The sequence below is a fragment of the Lissotriton helveticus genome, chromosome 7 (genome assembly GCF_964261635.1).
Source record: "Lissotriton helveticus chromosome 7, aLisHel1.1, whole genome shotgun sequence".
NCBI classification, from domain to species: Eukaryota; Metazoa; Chordata; class Amphibia; order Caudata; family Salamandridae; genus Lissotriton; species Lissotriton helveticus.
In genome coordinates this window covers 1,285,062,190-1,285,071,321 of record NC_136068.1, presented here as the reverse complement: position 1 = coordinate 1,285,071,321, position 9,132 = coordinate 1,285,062,190, and the positions used below count along the sequence as shown (strand labels likewise).

Sequence of the window (9,132 nt, the reverse complement as noted above, 5' to 3'; positions counted from 1 at the left end):
AAGGCTCTACAAACTGCCATCCCAAACATGAACCCCATCTTTGGAAATCACCGATGCGGTACGTGCCAAGCATGTCCACACGCCATTGTGGGGGACAAGATAACCACCCTTCATCGTTCCATATCTATATCCCGCAATAAGAGGCTGACCAACTGTCGCACAAGTAATATAATTTATGTTATTCTATGTCCGTGTAACCTCCCCTATGTAGGAGAGACTGGACGCGAATGCCGCCTAAGAATAGGCGAACATAAATCAAATATTAGACTGAAGAAGATGACAGCCCCCATTGTATCACATTGGGTGGAGAAAAAACACAACGAGAAGGACCTAAGGTGGTCTATATTGGAGAAAATTGAAGCCAAACCTGGAATAGACCCTACTGCTCTTCGCAAAAAGAGAGAAGTATTCTGGATCTTCCTTCTCAATTCAGTTAACTGCGGACTAAATGAGGAGTGCCCATGGCACTATGCCATTACATAGAATCATTGAGAGGGGTTGGCCTAACGGCTAAGGCGCTCGACCTCGGACCTGGGGAACTCGGTTCGAGTCTCGGTAACGACGCCAAAAACCCCCTGTGATTCTGGGCAAATCACTTAATCTCCCCGTGCCTAACAAAAAAAATGAAAGTGTCCTCATGTAACGTAACTGGTGCTATGTAAAGCGCTCTGATAACTGATTCGGTTCGGTTCTAGTTCGCGCTATATAAAACTCTGCAAAAAAAAAAAAATAATCATAGCCACTGGGATCTCACTGTCTAAAATCGTCCTTGTCTCAAACCTGTAATCAACCCGGACCTATTGTTATTCAATGAGCCCGTCATAATAGAGGACTACATAAGTCATCTCTTTGAGATCACAAATATTGTCAAACTCTAATGGTTCTAACTAAAGAACAAGTGTCCCCAGGACTACAGATTGAGTCCCCTTTGGAACCTTCATATGACAGCATTTAACTAACTCCTAAAACCTTTTCCAGTATGGCCGCCGCTTTGTAGGCGCAAATGTAGCCTGTCTTCTATGTTTAGTTATGTCTGAGGACGACGGCGGAAACTGACGTTAGGCCATCTCCCACCCCGTATTTAAACCCGCGTCCACAACATGGCCCCTCTGAACGCTGGACGATCGGATGGCCATTCTAACGCCACGGGGCACCAGGATCCAAAGACAGAGAAAAACAAGTAAGTACGCTACAACATCGAGCACGCCAGTAATACAGGAATAGTTAGTTTAAAGCTGCGAATTCGTGCAACTTTCTCAACACATTTGCACTCTATATCTTCACTCCCCCAGATAACTCTGGTAGACTCATGCCATCAATCTGAATAAACCGCGGACTCTGCGATCTAGGCGAGGAAGCCTCCCCCATAGTTTGAGATGATATACCCTTAACTGAGAATCGACCGGGAGACCCTCCAATCCAAATGAACTCGTAAGTCTAATCATGCTTATTTAGAAATGTGCAATTAAACAATTGGGATGATATTCAGAACGATATTCCTGTTTTTTCTAAATCTCCCTGGTCCTGCTTTATCAGTCGGGACAACGAAAATCCCCTATTAAGTTTGTTTGATAAAACTCGGGAAAAAACCCTCCCTCGCCCCGCCCAAACTGCATAGAAATACGTTTTTGCTCGATTAACTGAAATGGAGTTTTGACCCTACGTTTTTTTTGCTAATCTATTTGCCTGGGGAGTACAAAGAAAATAAGGTGTGCACCTCTAAACTCTAACCCAGAACTATCACCGGAAAGCGAGTTGGCCGAAACTGTGTTTCACGCAAAGGTAACATAATTGTTGGGCATTACCCTGTGTCCGATAGGGATAACAGGAACTGATGAGGAACCTGTAAAAGAGTGAATAAATCCCTGGTCTATTAGCCTGTAGGAGACCTGCTTGACATCAAGACAAAATAGTTAAATGCACTAGAGAAATAAATAAATTAAGAAAGAGTCGCCGTAAAAGCTCATCTGAGGGACGTTGATAACTATCTATCCCATATGCATTACCGAGCAAACTGTACTAATGGTCGTTTGTATTTATTCACTAGTTTGCGACCTGTGTGCAAAAAAACTCCCACATCGGAGAATCTACTTCGTGACGCACTGGTGTTCCCGATTCCCGAGTATTGGAATTCATGCTCACTCGCCGTAAACTGAGACAAGGTAAATGAAGGGCAACATAGGGAAAAATGAATCAACACAGAGGGACTGCGAGATCTGTCATAATCTGAAGCTTCTGTATACGCTGACTACTGGACCCCCTGTCTAGATCATTAGGATCCTTCTAAAACCGCTCCTTACTAATACATGAAGACATAAATGCAAGCTTGAGTAAAAGAGATTTTTTTTAAAAAGAGAAAAGAATGAGTGTTGAGTGTGTGTCATCCATTGGGGTTACCTGAGCTAGCTGGAGCATTCTGTTTGCGTTGTAGATCCCTCAAGGACTACCTAGAAGAGACCGTTTAGAATTTTTGAACTAAAGCCTGGAGCTGGAGCAAGGCCATACAACTGTTTTGTTTCTTAAAAAATATATATATAGCTACACTATGAGAGAGAAATGCAATATATATAGTGCTACATCAGATATACTATTTATAAAGTATAACAATGTAAGGCGCATTTGAGGATTCATGTATAAACATATGAATGTATATATATATATATATGTCTGTTTTTTTATATCCACAGCAGTGTGTCCCCCGCATATTGGTACCTCTCTGCCCTGATGAAGGTGTGGCCCTTTCGGCCCATACACCGAAACGCGCGTCGGCGTGACCTTAGGGAGGGATGAAATTCCACCTGACTGTGACATCTGGACCAGTTTGAACTTGTGTCCCCTCGGTCAAAAACCACCCCCCTGTATACCAACTGGCATTGATGTACTGCATTGTGGAGAGTATGAATGTTTGTTGCATGTAATGAATGGGTTTTGAGTGTTGATAGGTATGATATGTGTGGGACCCTTAATGTGATCTATTTAATCTTTTTTCTAATGTTTAAATATATGTTATGTGTTTTTATCCCCTTCTAATTATCCAAAAAAATAACTAATTGTTTAACGAAATAAAATGAAATATTGAAATCATAAAAACTAGTGGTGTGTATGTGTAGCTCCAACTCCTACGTGATGGTCGCCTTGTATTAATAGGATCCTTGTGTTGGACCTATACTTATCTCAGGGGCAGGGTTTCTCTTTCTTTTTTGACAATCATGGTTGGAGTCCATGGCGAAAGTTTACTGGATTATTTCTGTATTGCCTGAAGTCTCTATTAGGCTGTCTTGCTGTGTCCGGTGACCTGTCGGTGGGGCAATGACTCTTCCCGCTCTCCCGCCTATGGGGGCCCTTCATCGAGCTTGCCACAGGACTGCTGGTAGGCTGCAATGGGGCTGAGTGTGTGCCGGCTGGGGACAGCTGCAACCACTGAGGAGCCAGTCGCCAGTCTCTCGCACAAACCTCAAGGGGGTATGGGTCTTGGTCAGGCCATGCTCTCTCTGCCGCAGTTCGGGTTAGCAAGTAGCCTCTGAGTTTTCTTGTTGGCTAGTTTGGCAATAGTGAAGGACTCCAATCCATGTGCCTTCGAGATAGTGTTGGTAGATGCACGTGATAAGGACTGGCGTGGTAGCATTGCCAGTCGTGTGGTGAATCGGGACAACGGCGGGTGATGACTTGCCTTGATGGATGCAGGCGTCTAGTCTGGAGTCAATCACCTGAGGCAGGGAGTGGCCATGTTCTCTGGGGAGGCACTTGCATTCGTGTCCTGGGACTTCTTGGGCTGTTGGGAGTTTGAGGACGGAGGAGTGATGAACAGACTGAGAAAGGTAGGGCTTGAGACTCGGTTCACGCAGGCTGTGCGACTTACTCTCGGACCCCCGCTGTGCGGTTGGTAGTCCCTTCTCGGGTTATCCCCCTCTTTCCTTGCTGTCGCTGTGTCAGGACTCCCTCCTATTGTAGCTTGGGTTTTCTTCATCGTCCGGCCCTGCCACTCATGACTTCCCCTTCTGACCTCAGCTGGTTGTCCGATTCTTGGTGTAGACCCTCCGGTTACACTTCCACGTTTCTAGCTGAGTGCAGTGTCATGCACATGGCACTGATGACGTAGCTGCCATTGGGCCTGGATGACAGGTGGCGATGATTAACTAGGAGAGGAGGTTTCTGGATGAACGTTGTTGCCCCTTGAATGCCCCTTCTGAATCTTCTCTTATACCTCTGGCATTTGCGGTCAAGGGCAGGGATGCCGTTCAACTACAACTGGCGACACTCGGGGCTGGACGGTCTCACTGTGAAGCGATGGGAGCAACACAGTTTGCTTTTGCTGCGGCTTACGTGTGGTGATCCCTTGGTGCTGTTGCCAGGCCTGTTGGTTCGCCTTGGTGGCTAATTGGTGTCTTTGAAGGTGTTCTTGGCTTTTTGTGCTACAGGTCCTCGTGCTTCTCCTCTCATTGTCTTTGACACACCTGCGTTTGTCCAGCTCTTCTGGGTGACACGATCTCCACTCTTCTTCTGCTTCCTCTCCGAGTCCAGTAACATGCACCATGTTCGCGAAGTTAACTTCAATGGACTCTTGCCCATCCAGATGAGACTTCTGTCGCTCTTCTCTGCTGTGTGGCGAGCTGCCACTCATCTTGGGTGCTCCTTCTTCAGGCAGCTTCTCAACACTCCTACTCCGGGTGTTCCTTCTCCATGGGATGGTTTCCACAGGGAGTGGTGAGCTGTGGCTTCTTGACTCTCCTACTCGGGGCGTTCCCTCTCCATGGAATGGCTTCCACAGGCTGTGGTGAGCTGTGGTGGAGGCTGGCCACTCGTAGTGTATGACTCTCCTCTCGTCAGCCTTGGGTCACTGACAACTCCTGCTGTAGGCAGTGTGAGGAAGGACACTGTGCTGTGTATGGTCCCTTCTGGGCTCCATTGCTGTTGCTGCTGTGGAGATGTATGGGATCTCCCTGCGGATTTCAGCAGTGCTTCTTTCCTTTGGAGAGGTCTCTTTTCCTCCTGGGCTTTCACCTCTGCTGACAATCTTCTGGGCACATGTGTCACGTACCTCAGGCGGTGCATGCTTCGTCGTTGCAAGAGCACCCTATTCTAGCACCCTGCGTGCCTGCTCTTCTTCCTTGCAGTGGTGGTCGTTCACCATCAGGGGCGTGTGGCCACTCTTCTTTCTTGTGGTGGCGTTGGGCAGCCACTGGTGATGCGCTCTCTGCACCAGTCTTTTGTGCGCGGTCAGTGGGGATGGCCCCCTCGAGACGTTGCTATGCGACTGGTTGTTCACTCCTGCTAATGGTGTTTGCACGCATGGATGCACGTTCCTCCTTGCACCTTTATGGGGCTTGGCTGCTTTTGGTCCTGTTCCTTTCACTGAACTCTTGGCTGCGTCCTTGGCTGGGCAACTTTTGGTTCTCCTTTTGCTACAGGCCAACTTTCTGGGTTGCAAGTGTAGTGGTGTACACCAAGAGACACCAGGGTGCGCAGTCTGCCCGCACTGTGGGTTGTCTTTCCTTGGGGTCATTTTCCTGCTGCCTGACAATTTGCAGCAGTGGTGTACTTCACAGCGGGCATGCCTTGCCCCAAAATGCTTGTTGCAGCAACCGGTTGTTTTCGTGGTCCAGGAGCGTGTTGTCTCTTCCCTGGTGATGCTTACTTTCGCCTGGGATATGGCAGGGCTGGAGACGCCGGTGCCGGGTTTTTCTCAGTGCAGGCGCACTGTAACCTCATGGCACTAAGTGGCGCTGCAGCCACTTTCCATACCTTGCAGGCCAGCTACAGCCTCTCACCAGCTGTGCTGTGTAAGGGAGTCCTTGTGTTCCTACTCCCAGGCTGTGCTGGATCAGTAGAAATGGGACAGAGATGAAGGGTCTCACCTCTCATGTGGGTGGAGCGCTGCACTTCTCTGTTGGCTTTTCTTCCTATCATGCATGCGTTTGACTGCGGCATGTGTGAGTCACACACTTTAGGTTTGGCTGGCTGTGTATTACAGGGTGTGATGCCATGAGACACCACCAGGTGGCGCTGTTACACCCTGTTCCTCAGCGCTCGGCCTATGCTCGCTGGCTATCCTGGTGCCTCGCCGAGTGTGCAGACCGAACACCACGCTTCTGAGTTCAGACGCGGCCTGCCAACAGCCACTTCCACTCACCAACTGGCGTACCACTGAGGCATTAGCTGTTTCAGCATGCACTCGCAGCAAGCAGCAGGTGGGTTGAACCGTGTAGCTGGTTAATTTCACTTACATTCATTGAAACACACTGCCTTTCATATGCGGTGCAGCCCGCAGCCTGTTTCTCCGCTGCTGTCTGGGAGACGGGGCTGAGATTCAATTTGGGCCACACCATCTTTCTACTCGGAGCAGGCCATGCAGCCCATTACGGCGCTGTGCATGAAGGCGCTGGGTCATTCGGCGTGACGGCCTCTGTAAAAAATGCGGGATGCACCCGCCACTGTGGCAGATGCATCCTAATTGGGGACAAAGTCCGTCCGCCATCCTGTCGGGGACCGTCCGCCATCCTAATGGACCCCTTGGTTTTCAACAAAATCTGTCCGTAGGCCAGACCGGAAAAAGGAGACTTACGGGCATGTTAGAGTAAATTTTTTTATTGTAACAAAAAACGTGTAGGGTGGAATTTTTGAATTAACTTCAGTAACCTATAATTACTCTGGGCTTCATTCCAATGTATCATTTATTATTTGCTTACTGTGCCACTTCATATAGGGACCACCAAGTCTTATTCCTTCTTCAATAGAAACAGTCCAAGTGAGCCTAGGCCAGCAGGCCACACCCTCTTTTAATGGTAACAGAAGGAGCTTCAAACCTTATCAGCCTTGTTAGGCCACATTTTCCAAGGGCACAGTAAGCAAAAGACCCACATCACACTTAGGACATCTGACAAAAATGTTTTATTTTGATTTTCCAAGTAACTTGTGTACTAAGAAGCAGCATACTGTTCTATTGTAACTATGTGAAATAGTTAATTTATTTCTACATTTACAATTTTTCTTCCAACTGTTCGGCATCCACGTGTAAGTGGCTGCCTGGTTTTTATTTGTGCCTTGTGGTTGCAATAGGCTCGCTTTCCAACGCCAAACATATTAACCTTGCCAGTGCTTGTTTTAGTTTGGGCTCATCCTGGTGCCCTTCTCTAGCACAAAATGCAACTGCAGCATAAGATGCGTTTATGGTGTAAGCGAAGTGACAGACTTTGCAGAATATTCATAAATTGTAAAAAAGAACACATCATAAAAAGTTCAAGACAACGCTATATTCAAATATTCTCACAATTGAGACATCCCCAGACCTTTTTCCCCTCATCCCACTCCGATATCTATCAGTGGTCTACTTGGTTTTGATGGAGCTTAGATATTAACTGATGTCTACCTTTATCAATTCTCACAGGTAAAAGATCATTTCGACAAATGTTTCCTGATAACGACATGTTAACCGGCTAAGACAAAAAATGTGAGAATACATACTGCATCGTAAAAGCATGCAAAGCGTTCTGAATGATGAATACGAAAATGTGAATCAAGTAAAAGAAATAACATGAGAAACTACACATGAACGTATTTAAGAGTTGTGAGAAAATAAAACATTGTTAACATAGAGAGTTGTGTGAAAATAACATTTAAATGTGTATCGTACCTGAAAATATATATATGCATAATAAAGTTCTTTAACGAGATTTTAAGTAGGGCAAATTTGAACTCTTGTAACGTCTACCAATAACACATGTATTGAGAGTGACACGTAAATAATATGATTTGATAAAAGACAATGTACAAATAATGCTTGATATTTTATTTCAGTAGCACCTAATATTGAGGTGTAGTACCTGAAAGAAACTATAACTGCTATAATGGAGAGAATCGAAATGCATATATGAAAATGGTTGATTCATAATGGAATTGACCGGTAGTGATGCAGCTAAATTTTGTATTTAGGCCTCAAATGCTTCTTTCACCCTGTTTTAATGTAAAATCATGTGAGACCGTCACCTAAGCTCTATGAGAACTTTCTGTGGAGTTTCATTTCTGCATTTGCTAACAAAGGACTCACTTCTCACTAAGAAGTACATTCGATAGAAATGTAACAGTATTGTTGCAAACCCAGGAAATGTCGCCTGGGAACGCACGGGCTGTAAGCAAAACCAAACTCCACCTACTTCTGTGGAAATGACGAAATAGGAACGCAAATTAACTTAATGGAACTTAATGAAATTTGCAAAAAGGATTACCTAATTCTCTCAGATTTGTGCATTTTACTGATCACCCCACACCAACCCACTATGAGTGACCAATGAGAACCCCATGGACTGATGGAATGGATTTGTTAAGGGGTGTAAACCTGGAAAATTTGAAGTATAATTGCCCTATCGGAGGAGGAGTGGGGGCTGGCTATAATTGTTCCTTCCTGACTGGCATGCTTTCGGACAGACGTTTGATCCCTATTATCTTTCCTATTGCCCCTTTCCATTCACATTGGGTAGAATAGCCTTTCATGACCTGCACTACATCCAAATGCGGCCTCGAAATCCTGTACTTTGCTGGCTGGTAAAGTGTGCAGGGAAATAACCTTTTGACTGAGAGGGTATCTGTCTCCGACTCTGGCATATGATGCTGCAGATCAGACATGACCAGATCTAACTGAGGACGAACCTGAACTGCTCAGCTTTGATTTGGTTTGTATGATTAATAACTGAACTTCAAAATGAATCCTGTTTCTCTCCACAGAGGATTTTCCACCTGTCTATTGATATTCTGTTTAGTGCTGTGCAGCTACTTGCAATAATAATCTTGTTATTAAATCTCAGTTGAAATGTATTTTCTTGAATTGTCCATGCTATACGAGCCATTAGATACATGTATTTCATGAGTTATCTATGTCGATTTTGTTTTCTTCTTTTGGTCATGTTTCTTGTCTCAAGGCATTTGTATCTGTGGCTGAGAAGGGGTATATATTTGGTTTGAGGTAACACTTATTTATTCCAGTTCCTCATAGAATAATTGTTCACGCCTTTATTATTCCAGTCCCTGTCAGCTTGACAAAAAGATCCATGGAGGACCATGGTTTTGTAGAATTCAGAGAACTAGTGAGACTATTGAATGACAGAGGGTTTGATAATGAGATGGGCCTAGTGAGATCAA

The 9,132-nt window shown here is 45.5% G+C and overlaps 1 long non-coding RNA gene across 1 annotated transcript; it reads left to right on the top strand.

Annotated features, from left to right (window-relative positions):
- The first annotated feature begins 1,044 nt into the window (after nt 1-1,044).
- On the top strand, nt 1,045-7,771 carry LOC144770205 (uncharacterized). The gene is made up of 4 exons (XR_013598827.1): nt 1,045-1,180; nt 1,293-1,431; nt 2,048-2,162; nt 2,688-7,771. It is a non-coding gene; the product is annotated as an uncharacterized LOC144770205 (long non-coding RNA).
- The last annotated feature ends 1,361 nt before the right edge of the window (nt 7,772-9,132 follow it).